Source organism: Hypanus sabinus, chromosome 2 (assembly GCF_030144855.1).
Source record: "Hypanus sabinus isolate sHypSab1 chromosome 2, sHypSab1.hap1, whole genome shotgun sequence".
Lineage (NCBI taxonomy): Eukaryota > Metazoa > Chordata > Chondrichthyes > Myliobatiformes > Dasyatidae > Hypanus > Hypanus sabinus.
In genome coordinates this window covers 56,466,464-56,478,998 of record NC_082707.1, presented here as the reverse complement: position 1 = coordinate 56,478,998, position 12,535 = coordinate 56,466,464, and the positions used below count along the sequence as shown (strand labels likewise).

At 40.7% G+C, this 12,535-nt stretch overlaps 1 long non-coding RNA gene across 3 annotated transcripts in view; it reads left to right on the top strand.

Moving 5' to 3' along the window:
• Window positions 1–12,165, top strand: part of LOC132379031 (uncharacterized) — a 65,431-nt gene extending 53,266 nt beyond the window's left edge. For 2 of the 3 annotated variants that reach the window (XR_009507270.1, XR_009507274.1), the window contains 3 exons: window positions 2,092–2,284; window positions 4,379–4,529; window positions 10,650–12,165. This is a non-coding gene — a long non-coding RNA (uncharacterized LOC132379031). The remainder of the gene's footprint in view (window positions 1–2,091; window positions 2,285–4,378; window positions 4,530–10,649) is intronic. The other variant, XR_009507273.1, reaches the window with a different exon arrangement.
• The last annotated feature ends 370 nt before the right edge of the window (window positions 12,166–12,535 follow it).

Here is a 12,535-nt window from a genome sequence, read left to right as displayed (position 1 = left end):
TTTGAAACATTGGTAAAGAGTTGGTAAAGCAACTATTGGGTTACATGAGTAAAACAAACACGCTGTTATTTTACAATTCTCTCAAACCAAGTGGAATTTAGCAACAATGGAATATATAGAATTAAAAGAATTTTTTTCTATAATGGCAGAGAGTATGATCTTTCAGTAACTGTGACTCTCATAAATGTTTATTTTCCAGTTTCTGTCCCTGACAAGTGCACACAGGTCTGGAGTACTTCTTGTGCTGTTTAAAAAGTACAGGACTCAGAATGTCATTTAGTTCTGTACCAACCTATGTTCTTATGCAAAGGTGTTCTTTCTTGTCAGAATTGAACATTACCACCTTGGGTTGTTAAAACAGGACACAGAGCTGGAACATTACATGCAAACAAGTGCCTTTCCTAATGCTTTTTGAATTATCTTTAGAGTTGCACTTACAGTGACTTTTGGAAAAAGAACATCATTACATCAAAATCCACTGGCTTAAGGAATGAGTGATTTAAATTCAATGACCCTGGCAAAAGTTGCAGGGCTCACAATGATCACAGTTAACCCATGTTTGCTGATCTCAATTTTGATGACTGCAAATTTCAATGATCTCACCATGCATCTAGCTCTAATCTTACTTTTGATTGAAAATCAATGGCTATTATCATGACGCTAGCTCCAATGAAAGAAAACATCACAATATTGGCCATTACTTACCCTAAAGAAAAGTTGCATTATGACCGAACCAAGTGCTGGGAGTTGATCAGGAGTGAGAATCTACCTGGGAATATTTGAAGAAAGACAAAAACCTGAGAGGGAGAGTAATAGGAAAATGATATGTACCTGCAAGTTAGGTATGAGTGATTTAGGTGGTGAGGAGCAGGGAGCGTGACCTCCAATCTATGGTCAGAATGTTATAGGTGCAAACAATTATAGATGTCATTTCAGGAGTCTAGCTCTGAAGACCTGGCTGCAGTGAATCTGGAATTTCAATGACTTCACACAATTGGTTGGTCAGGAAATTGATCTTTAACAAGGCATAGCTCAGCAAACATTCAACCAGCTTCAGATACTGTACAAGCTCAGCTACCAGCAATATCTTTCAACCAGTACTTCAAATCTAACAGTGGGCTAGCTTCACCTCATCCTCACAAACACAAGTGATTTGCAAACCTCTTTCCCAGAACTTCAGAATCAGAATCAGGTTTATCATCATGTGATGTGAAATTTGTTAACTTAGCAGCAGCAGTTCAATGTAATACATAATCTAGCAGAAAAAGAAAAAAATAATAACAATAAATAAAATAAAACATAATAATAAACAAACAAGTAAATCAATTACATACATTGAATAATTTTTTTTTAATGTGCAAAAACAGAAATACTGTATATTAAAAAAAGTGAGGTGGTGTCCAAAGCTTCAATGTCCATTTAGGAATCAGATGGCAGAGGGGAAGAAGTTGTTCCTGAATCACTGAGTGTGTGTCTTCAGGCTTCTGTACCTCCTACCTGATGGTAACAGTGAGAAAAGGGCATGCCCTGGGTGCTGGAGGTCCTTAATAATGGACGCTGCCTTTCTGAGACACCACTCCCTTAAGATGTCCTGGGTACTTTGTAGGCTAGTACCCAAGATGGAGCTGTCTAGATTTACAACCTTCTACAGCTTCTTTCAGTCCTGTGCAGTAGCCCCTCCATAGCAGACAGTGATGCAGCCTGTCAGAATTATCTCCACTGTACAACTATAGAAGTTTTGCATTCACTGCAGTTATACAAACATGACAGCCTCATCTCAGAAATTGAATGATACTGTTCAATAATATCTTTGTTCCCAAAGGTCAAGGTGGTACACATGCAATTTCATCAAAACTCACCCATAGGCACCAGGGAGGAGATTACAAAACCCTTATTGGGATTATCATTGTTGAGAACAGGCTTGACACTATCAAAGCATATGTCTCTTCACAGTTAATGATTATTCACCCTCCATCTTCTCCTTAGCCCCATTTGTTTCTGATTTACAAACTGCAGATGACATGGAGATTTTCCTGTTACTTTTCACTTTCTCTGCATTACAAATTTATTCCTATCCCTTTTGTGGTTTAGAAACCCGTGCACATCAATCAGGTCTGACAGGAAGAAGATGATTCTGATCAAGACAGACTGTCACTCTACTAATGATGCTGCATACAATGAAGAGGATAACGTAGAAGTAGGATCTGCATATGGTGAGGCATGAGTAACTTGCAAGATTACAGAAGCCAAGGATTTCATGAATGCCAGCTTGCTGGTGGACAAGGTCAGAAAAAGTGAAGTGATTTCTTTTATGAGCCTTGCTATGGATGTGTACAGTTAATTGTTTAGTATACTATGAAGCTGTCAGAAAACATATGCTTTATGTTAAGAAGCATTAAGAAGTACAGTGATAGCTTGATACAGAGCTCCGCAGAAACCTTGGAGCTCATGCTTTTCACTGTGGGCTTCCAAGATCTTACAGCAGTTTAACAATCTGTCAACCAGTAAATTACAGAAATTATTGATGCATTCCCCAGTGCTAGTTCCCCTGGCTGGCTGGAGCTGGAATTTTCTGTCATCTCCAAGGAAAGGATTAATTTTCCTTCCAGACAAATATCTCCTGCAATGTCTTAGTGTTGAATGTTAACCACCCAAGTAAGTTGTGCACATGCACGGAGGGTGTAGTCCATAGTTGGATTGGCGTGAGATCATCTTCCAAGAGACTCTTCAACTTTGCCCACTCTAAGTCTGCAACCAGACTACCTGCGCTGGAGTAACTCTGCTTAGTGGCTCAGAGTGAGCTTAATCCAAACAGAAGACAGGTGCTCAGGGTGCGAGGGTGACTAATGGAGTTTTGTATCCAATTTTCCATAATATTGGTTAGTAACTTGGTTTGGGATGCTCATTTCATGGTGGTTTTTAGCTCTCTCTCCTGGTTCAAACTTCAAAGTAAATTTATAATCAAAGTACAGACTGTGTATGTCACCATATACAACCCTGAGGTTTGTTTTCTTGTGAGCATACTCAGGAAATTCAATAACAATAATAGGATCAATGAAAACCTGTGCCGAACAAGGCGGACTACCAATGTGCAAAAGACAACAAACTGTGCAAATACAAAACAAAATTGAAAAAATTAATAATAATAAATAAACAAACAATAAATATGAAGGACTTGAGATGAAGAATTGTTGAAAGTGAGTCCACTGGTTGTGGGAACTTTTCAATGATGGGGCAAGTGAAGTTGAGTGAAGTTATCCCCTTTGGTTCAAGGGCCTGATGGTTGAGGGATAATAATTGTTCCTGAACCTGGTGGTGTGACTCCTGAGGCTCCTTCCTAATGGTAGCACAGAGAAGGCCTGGGTGATGGGGGTCCCTATTGATGGATTCTGCTTTTCTGTGATCAATAGCGGGGAGGGTTTTACCCGTGGTAGACTGTGTTGTATCCACTACTTTTTATAGGATTTTCCGTTCAAGGGAATTGGTGTTTTCCATACCATGAGTTGATGCAGCCAGTCAATATACTCTCCACTATGCATCTATAGAAGTTTGTCAGAACTTTAGATGTCATGCCAAATCATCAAAGGAAGTAGTGGTGCTGTCGTGCTTTCTTCCTAATTGCGCTTACATGCTGGACCCAGGACAGTTCCTCTGAAATGATAACTCTGAGGAATTTAAAGATATCATTTCAGAGGACCTGTCATGGACCCAAGAATGATGGCCAGTGAATGTAAGGTATGGAAGTCTTGGTGTATGTGAAGTTGGGGTTGTGGTTATTGGTTCTGTATTTGCATAAGTTTCTCATGATCAGTGAGGGCACAAGGAGAAACTGTCCAGCTTCGTCCCTTACACCTCTTCTCCTCATCAAAATCCTGTTTCTTTGCTGCAGGCTCTACCCCTGCTGGGGTTCCAGCTCCATGCTGACAAGTTTAATATAAAAGACTATTAAGAATCCTAATAACATTTTTCCCAGCACTTTCCCAAAGTGGTCCAGAAGCATTCTACTGCTTCAAATCGGCTACCTCAGCCTGATGTAGTTAAAACGCTTCAATCCTATCCCTGGCATACGTATGAGTATGGATTGTACAATGATAAACAGTCAGCCAAAATGTCGATGTATAACTTCTGCTACCCAAAGCCACCTTTAGTTTTACTATGGAAACAGAAGGCATAAAGACTTCCAGAAAATGAAGACATCAGCCTGCCTTCAGGATACCAGGCCATGTCCACCCACGTTGGACCTTGAGAGTTCAGAATCTCTTCTTGTTTTGATGTTAGACCGAATTGACATGCAATATCCATAAAACAAAATGTGTGCTGCAAATGGCACCTTTTACCTATTAACCTATTAACCATGTAAACCCAATACTTCCTTCAGCTAGCACGAGGAAACTTGCAGATGCTGGAAATTCAAACAACACACACAAAATGCTGGTGGAACACAGCAGGCCAGGCAGCATCTATAAGGAGAAGCATTGTCGACATTTCGGGCCGAGACCCTTCGTCAGGACTAACTGAAAGGAAAGATAGTAAGTGAGTTGAAAGTAGTGGGGGGGGAGGGGGAAATGTGAAATGATAGGAGAAGACCGGAGGGGGTGGGATGAAGCTAAGAGCTGGAAAGGTGATTGGTGAAAGTAATACAGAGCTGGAGAAGGGAAAGGATCATGGGATGGGAGGCCTCAGGAGAGAGAAAGGGGGAGGGGGGGAGCACCAGAGGGAGATGGAGAACAGGCAGGGTGATGGACAGAGAGAGAGGAAAAAAAAACAAACAACTAAATATTGTCAGGGATGGGGTTAAAGGCTTCCTTCAGCTTCTGCTTTATGAATACTGAGGCTCCTTGAACTTATTTAAACAACAGAGAACTGGAAACTGTGATATTATACAGATAACGCCTGATCCAACCTGCGAAGAGCCATAGAAGCATAATGGCAGCATGATGTATCTGTATATAATTACATGAATGATTTATAGGGTCATAGGATGCTGGCAGATATTATTCTAAGGAAGACTACCAACGCTGTCTGGTGTCCACTTTATAATTGGTGACAAACATTGGCAAGTTATAAATGATCAGAACAGAGTCAGGAGAAATATTAATTTGATGTATTTAACAGTACCATTTTTACCTTTGTGGACTGTGAGAATTCTGTAGCTGCAAGCAAATGGTAGCATAGAGGTTAGCGTTATGCTTTCACAGCTTTTCTGGATGGCTGCCCGTGACTGGTAGTGTTCCCCAGGGGGACCACTTCTTTTTATGTTATAAGTCAATCATTTTTGGATAATGGAATTAATAGCTCTGTGGCCAAGTTTGTGGAGGGGCAGGTGGTGTTGAGAAAGTACAGAGGCTGCAGAAGAACTTCAAGTCAAGTTAACTTTTATTATCATTTCAACCATAACTGTTGGTACAGTGCACAGTAAAAATGAGACAATGTTTTTCAGGACCATGGTTTACATGACACAGTACAAAAAACTAGACTGAACTACATAGTCAAAAAAAAAACACAGAGAAAGCTACACTAGACTACAGACCTACACTGGACTGCATGAAGTGCACAAAAACAGTGCAGGCATTACAATAAATAACAAACAGGACAATAGGGCAATGTGTCGTCCAGGCTTCGGGTATTGAGGAGTCTGATAGCTTGGGGGAAGAAACTTAGACATATTAGGAGAATGGGCAAAGAAGTGGCAGATGGAATACAGTGTTGGGAAATGTAATTTCATGCACCTTGGTAGAAGAAATAAAAATGCAGACTATTTTCTAAATCAGGGTTTCCCAACCTGAGTTCTACAGACCACTCAGTTAATGGTAGGAGTCCATGGCATAAGAAAGGTTGGAAACCCCTGTTCACAATAGAGGGAAAATTCAAAAATCTGAGGGTCAAGTGAACTTAGTAGTCGTCGTGCAGGATTCCCTAATGGTTAATATTGAGGTTGAGTCAGTGACAAACGCAATGTAAGCATTCATTTCAAGAGGACTAGAATATAAATGCAAGGACGTAATGTTGAGGCTTAATAAGGCATTGTTGAGGCTTCACTTGGAGTATTGTGAGCAGTTTTGGGCCCACTATCTAAGAATGAATGTGCTGAGATTGGAAAAATTTCAAAAGAGGTTCATGAAAATGATTCTAGGATTGAAAGGCGTGGAGGAAAGGTGTAGAGGAGTGTTGGATGGTTATGGGCCTGTACTCACTGGAATTCAAAAGAATGGGGAGGGAGCACTCATTGAAACCTATTAAATGTTGACAGGTCTTGATAGAGTTAATGTGGAGAGGATGTTTCCTGTGGTGGAGGAGTCTAGGACCTGAAGGCATAAGTCTCAGAATAGAGGAATATCTACTTAGAATGGAGATGAGGAGGAATCTCTTTAATCAGACACTGGGGAATCTGTGGAATTCATTGCCACAGACAGCTGTGGAGGCCAAATTGTTGGTTCATTTAAGGGAGAGGTTGATAGATTTTTGATTAGTCAGGGAATGAAAGGTTACGGGGAGAAGACAGGAGGTTGGGACTGAGAGGGAAATGAATCAGCCATGATGAAATGGTGGGGCAGACTCGATGGGCCAAATGGTCTCAATCTGGTCCTTTATCTTATGGTCTTATAAGTTTGGAGTTCAGTTCCGGCACCATCTGTAAGAAGTTTGTACATCATTCTCGTGAGCACATGGATTTCCTCTGGGTGCTCTGCTTTTCTCCCTCATTCCAAAGTTGTACTGATTAGTAGGTTAATTGGTCATAAATTTTCCCATGACTAGGCTAGAGTTAAATAGGTTGGTTGTAGGGTGGTGCAGCTTGTTTGGCTGGAAGAGCCTGTTCCATTCTGTCTCTCTAAATGAAAAATAAATAAAACATAAAAGTAGCAAAAATGAGAGAAAATGCCCTTAATCTTTAATTTCCCAAGCAGAAGTTCTGTAAAACCAGTTCTCCAGGTTAAGATCAAAAAGAGAAAGAAGTGAAGGACCTGGGGTGAGGATAAGAGGACGGGAGGTGGAGTACCAGTGGAAATTGAAGGTGGAGTTGTTTGCCAGCTCATTCTTTAAAGCTGCCACTACCAATATTGAAATTAACACATGGAAGGAAAAATGATGCGTCACACTGTAGAAGCATCTCAGGGTTAAAGTTACAAATGGCTTGAATACTGCGACAAAATAAAATAGCAGCTCTAGCAGAAGCAGGATTTGTAGGGAGCCTGTAGGTGTAAAACAAAAGATGTAAATTGTTCACATTCTGCATGGGAGAGAACAAAAGTAGTAGTCATGCTCAGTCAGTGTCTTGAAAAGCATCATGCTGACGGACTGAATGCTCTCGCAAGGGAATGTTAGGTAACAATATTACAGGCACTCCCTGGGTTAAGAACACATGACTTGTAGCTGCCCATACATATGAAGGAGCAATGGGGGTGGGTTTACTGGCTGCTGTTGGTCTGCAGGAGCCTTCTGCTGGGTAGGGCAGTGTGCCTCCTCCCTCCACAGCACACAATCCCCTCCCCTTGCACTGTGACAGTCAGGGCTGGATTGAGCGGAGCAGAGCAGATTCGCTCATTGAATCAATAAAGACAACTGGCTGCCATTCTCCCCACGACTCAGTCTCCTATCACAGCTGTTCTGTAAACCTCTCCCCCACACTGCTTTTGTTAAAGCTTGACTTCCGAACATTCGGGGTCACTACCCGTTCTCAGAAGTGGAACTTCATCAACCTGCTTGTACTTATCCAGTCTTCTCTGAAGTGGCGGTTTCATGATCATAAGACCACTAATGTATTGCATATTCACAATGTGGTGGCTCCGCAGGAAGATACAGGGATTTCATTTTCTGAGGTAATTTGAAGGTTGAAAGAATACAACCCACAACTGTCCAAAGCAGGAGATAAAATCAAAAAAAGCAGGAGGTAAAAGCCACAGAAATATGTGATTAATTATATTATTAACTCATAGATCTATCAAGGTGACAAGGCAACAAATGCTGGAAATGTTAATTAGGTCAAATAGCAGCTGTGGAGAGTAAAACAGAGTTGAATGAAATCTAACCCACTGATTGTTTTGAACATTGTCTGCTTTCCTATCAGGAGTTATTACATTGGAGATTCTTTTGGATTGTGCACTCAAAGACAGGCTCCAGTGTGATCCCACAGATGAAAAGATACTGTTGGACACTGTGGTCTAAGAGAAGAAAAGAACAAAGTTGCTTACATTTGATTTGGCATGTATGACTTTGACTTTCATTGATATGGCAGCCAATAATAGTAGGGAGCTTTTCCTGTGCCAGTCACAAATGGAACAGTAAACTAAAGTCAAAATCTACTTCCAAGCAAGAACTGCATCATGTGACCAGAATTGACATTATACTCTTATGTCAATAAGCAGAAGAGTCACTCCTCAGAGTTCCTTCCTTGAAGTGTCCAACCCTGTCAGAACAAGGGACAGAGAATGGCTGCACAAGTAAAAGAAACATAGTCACCAGTGTAACATCAGCACAGGGTTTATTTCTCATTGAAAATGGAATTTGAGCAATATCACAATCATTGCAGATGGCACAGAATTTACTTCATATTGACTTTAAATTACAACAACTGTATTGCAAGACAACGGGATTTTAAAAAGTCACAGCCCTAACTGATAGAAATTTGATGATGGTGCAGATCACCGCTGTTATAGATTGTTTCGCGAAATGGGATAATACGCATGAAAGGCAGCTGAGTCTCTCTGAATACGCAACTAGGTCACTCATAAACCAAAAGCACAGTACTGCAGATGCTAGAAATCAGAAATTAAAATAGAATATTTTGTAACTACCCAACAGATTAAGCAGTAGCTACAGAGTGCGTTAATGTTTCAGGTCAATGAAATTTCAGACAATCGAGCTGCCTAATATAGCAGCTCAAATTTCAAGCATTCAGTATGTCTTCTCTGCTTCTTTTGATACTTCAAGTTTTATTCATTTCTATCTATTTACATATGCTCCAGGTATACCTTTTGTTATTCCCTCCCCTTTATCACCCTCCAGCTCCACTTGTGTCACACAATCTCTCATGGTCTCCACCCTTTCACAGGCATTCCACTTTGTTCTAACCCAGGGGTCGGCAACCCGTGGCTCCGGAGCCGCATGCGTCTCTTTCATCTCTGTGCTGCGGCTCCCTGTGGCTTTGGAAAATAAATGATGAACATTTAATTAAAATGTACTTTATGTTAGTTTGTTAGTTTTTGAAATGTAATTCTAAATTTGAAGATTATGGCGATCTTGTACAATCTAAATAAAATTTGTCACCACTGCCAACGCCTGACACCCGCCAGTGCGCGATTTCTTTAATTTTTCGATCCAAGGTAGGCTAACTATGGAGAATTCTAAAAAAAGAAAAGTGACTGAAGAAAACGGAACGTTTAATGATACGTGGGCAGATTCATTTGCTTTCACTGCTGACGAGACTGGTTTACTGGTATGCTTAATATGCAATGAGAAACTAGCAAACAACAAAAAGTCAAATGTCGCAAGACATTTCCAGAATAAACACGCAGCCTTTGCTCAAAAATATCCGGTTGGAGATGAGAAAAAAAGCCGTTTCGGAATTGATGCAGAAGGTTGAGCTGAGCAAAAATCATTTCAAGAAGTGGATGAAGTCTGGAAAATCAACTACGTATGCTAGTTTTGTTGCCGCTCAGGAACTAGTGAGGCACGGGAAGCAGTTTACAGATGGTGAATATATAAGAGAATCTTTCATTATGATTTGAGAACATCTATTCACGGACTTTAAATCAAGAGTGAAATTGTGCAGAAAATCAGGGATATGCCCCTCTCTGCAAAGACTGTCAAAGAAAGAACCATAAAAATGGCAGAAGACATCAGAAGACAGCAAATTAAAAACATCAATTCAGCTGTGGCCTACTCGATTGCCTGTGACGAGTCTAACAACAAAGGTGATATTGAACACATAGCGCTGTTCTGCCGGTATGTAAACTCTGTCGGCGCACAGGAAGAAATGATTGAGTTGATACTTCTAAAAGGCCAAACATGGGGGGAGTACATCTGTGAGGCTGTCTTGAATTGTTTAAGAGCCAAAGGAATAAAGACCACCCACCTGGTGTCAGTAGCTACTGATGGGGCACCAAGTATGACAGGAGTGCACAAGGGATTTGTGGCTTTACTGCAGAAGTCGCTGGACAGAAAGCTGCTGACTTTTCACTGCATCTTGCACCAAGAGGCACTGTGCGCTCAAACATTTCCTCTGGAATGCACAGAAGTAATGGATGTTGTCATTCAGATTGTCAATAAAATAATGGCAAAAAGTTTAAATCACAGTCAATTCTGTTTGTTACTGGACAAGCTGGAAAGCGCATATTCTGATCTCCTGCTGCACAGCAAAGTCCCATGGCTGTCCAGAGGGGACATGCTGAAATGCTTTGTCGCGTGTCTGGAAGAAGTGAAAACTTTCCTGGGCAGCTAAGGGCTCTCCTTTCCTGAGCTGGAACAGCCAGAGTGGCTGGAAAAGCTATACTTCATGGTTGACATGACAGCGCACCTGAACATGCTAAACACAGCTCAGGGGAAAGGACGCACAGCCATTAACCAAGAATGATAAATATTTTAATTGCCTATTATTTTACATATATTCATATTTTTTCATTGTTCAGTGAAATAGTCCTTTTATTTTTCAGGTTGACAGCTGGCTGACGTTATTTTTGGTTTGCTGCTGGCGGACAATTTACGTTCGGCGTTTTTCATAAATACAGGAAGGACTCAAGTAGACGTTGAGTATTTTACTTTAATGTAACCTTCAACCCAACATCTTTTTTTCAGAGTTCAACAGGTTTTTGTTGCATGCAGAAATGTAATTTCACTTTCTCTGCAGGAGTTCATCAATTTCATAAATGCAACACATTATAATCTGTTTATCCATAGCATAAAGGCAAAAAAAAACATTGTATGCAGTGTTATTTCATTTATCATTTTAAATGTCAAATGGGTTTTTTGGCTCCCAGTGTTTTCTTTTCTGTGGGAAACGGGTCCAAATGGCTCTTTCAGTGGTAAAGGTTGCTGACCCCTGTTCTAGCCCAACCTCTTTCTCAGGAGCTTTAAACTTCTTTCATTTATAATTTTTCCCAATTCCTATAAGAGGTAATTTACTTAAAAATGTAATAGGTACAGGAGTAAACCATTTGGTCACCCAAACCTCTCTACCATTCGACAAGGGTATGGCTGGCCTTCTACCCTAAATGTTGCTTTCCGACCCTATCCTTATAATCCTTGACTCCTCTAATAGCCAGCAATGGTAACAATGGGAGGTTTTAAATGTGTATAAAGACATGGCAGAAACAAGTAGAGATATCCAATAATTAACTTTTGCAAAATCGTTTGTACCTTTAAATCTTCAGCTGGTTAGTATGTTTCTGCATATGAGTGCTTGTTCTGCCAGACAAGATTAAGAGAGGACGTTTGCTGAAATCTGAACTCTAGAATGTTAGCAGTTCAAATTTCAAGTAAGTTTATTGTTAAAGTACATATATGTCACCATATAAAACCCTGAGATTCATTTTCTTGCAGGCATACTCAGTAAATCCATAAAGGAATAATAACCGTAATAAAATCAATATAAGACCGCACCAACTTAGTCGTTCAACCAGTGTGCAAAAGACAACAAACTGTACAAATACAGAAAGAAACAAATAGTAGTAATAAATAAATAAGCAATAAAAATGAAGAAACCTTGAAAGTGAAACTTTGGTTGTGGGTACATTTCAATATGGGGCAAGTGAAGTTAGAGTAAAGTTACCCCTTTGGTTCAAGAGCCTGATGACTGAGGGGTAATAACTGTTCCTGAACCTGGTGGCATGAGTTCAGAGGCTCCAGGACCTTCTTATGAATGGCAGCAGCAAGAAGAGAGCATGACCTGGGTGATGGAGTCCCTGGTGATAGATGCTCCTTTCCTGTGACGAATCTTCATGTAGACAGGCTTAATGGTGGGGAGGGCTTTACCCATGATAGACTGGATTGTATCCACTCCTTTTTGTAAGATTTTCCATTCAACGGCATTGGTGTTTCCATGCTAGGCTGTGATGCAGCTGGCTGATATACTCTCCACTACACATCTATAGATGTTAGTCAAAGTTTCAGATGTCATGCTCCTAAGGATGTAGAGATGCTACCAGGCTTTCTTCATTAATTGCACTTACATGCTGGGCCCAGGACAGTTTATCCAGAGGATGATGGTATTGAATGCTGAGCTGTATTTGATAAAGAGCATCCTGATGTATGCATCTTATTGCTGTCCAGATGTTTCAGGGTTGAGTGAAGAGCCAATAGATGGCATCTGCTGTGATCTTTTGGTTCCGGTAGGCAAATTGGAGCTGGTCCAAGTCATTTCTCAGGCAGGAGTTCATATGTTTCATCACCAACCTCTCAAAGCACTTCATCATAGTGGATATAAGTGCTACTGGGTGATAGTCATTGAGGCAGGTTAGCATGTTCTTTTTGGGCACTGGTATGAAAGAAGCCTGCTCAAAGCAGGTGGGTACCACAGACTGCTGAAACAAGAAGTTAAAGA